Raw genomic sequence first — 1,208 nt, forward strand, 5'->3', positions numbered from 1 at the left:
AAAAAACCTAGGATAGCAAAAACTATTCTCAACAATAAAAGAACCTCTGGTGGAATCACCATGCCTGACCTGAAGGTGTACTACAGAGCAATAAAAACTGCATGGTACTGATATAGTGACAGACAGGTTGATCAATAAAATAGAATTGAAGACTCAGAAATGAACCCACACACCTATGGTCACTTGATCTTTGATAAGGGAGCTAAAACCATCCGGTGGCCAAAAGACAGAATTTTCAACAAATGGTGCTGGCATAACTGGCGGTTACATGTAGAAGAATGATAATTGATCCATTCTTATATCCTTTTGCAAAGCTCAAGCCTAAGTGAATGAAAGAACTCCATATAAAACCAGAGACACTAAAATTTATAGAGGAGAAAGTGGGGGAAACCCTCGAAGATATGGGCACAGGGGAAAAATTCCTAAGCTGAACTCCAGAAATTCAAATAACCCCATTAAAAAAATGGGGTACAGAGCTAAACAAAGAATTCTCAACTGAGGAGTACCAAAGGGCTGAGAAACACTTGAAAAAATGGTCAACATCCTGAATCATCAGGGAAATGCAAATCCAAACAAACTTAAGATTCCACCTCACACCAGTCAGAATGGCTAAGATCAAAAATTCAGGTGACAGCAGATGCTGGCAAGGATGTGGAGAAAGACGAACACTCCTCCATTGCTGGTGGGATTGCAAGCTTGTACAACCACTCTGGAAATCAGTCTGGCGGTTCCTCAGAAAATTGGACATAAGTACTACAGGAAAATCTAGCAATACCTTTCCTGAGCATACACCCAGAAGATTTTCCAACTGGTAATAAGGACACGTGCTCCACTATGCTCATAGCAGCCCTATTTATAATAGCCAGAAACTGGAAAGAACCCAGATGTCCCTCAACAGAGCAATGGATACAGAAAATGTGGTACATTTATACAACGGAGTACTACTCAGCTATTAAAAACAACGAATTTATGAAATTCATTGGAGAATATCATCCTGAGTGAGTTAACCCAATCACAAAAGAAGTCACTTGATGTGTACTCATTGATAAGTGGATATTAGCCCATAAACCTAGCATACCCAAGATACAACTTCCAAAACAAAAGAAAATCAAGAAGTTAGACCATCACGTGGATACTTCATTCCTTCCTAGAATTACGGAATAAAATATCCAAGGAAGGAGTTGCAGAGACAAAGTATGGAGCTAAGA

The sequence above is a fragment of the Mus caroli genome, chromosome 11 (assembly GCF_900094665.2).
Source record: "Mus caroli chromosome 11, CAROLI_EIJ_v1.1, whole genome shotgun sequence".
Lineage (NCBI taxonomy): Eukaryota > Metazoa > Chordata > Mammalia > Rodentia > Muridae > Mus > Mus caroli.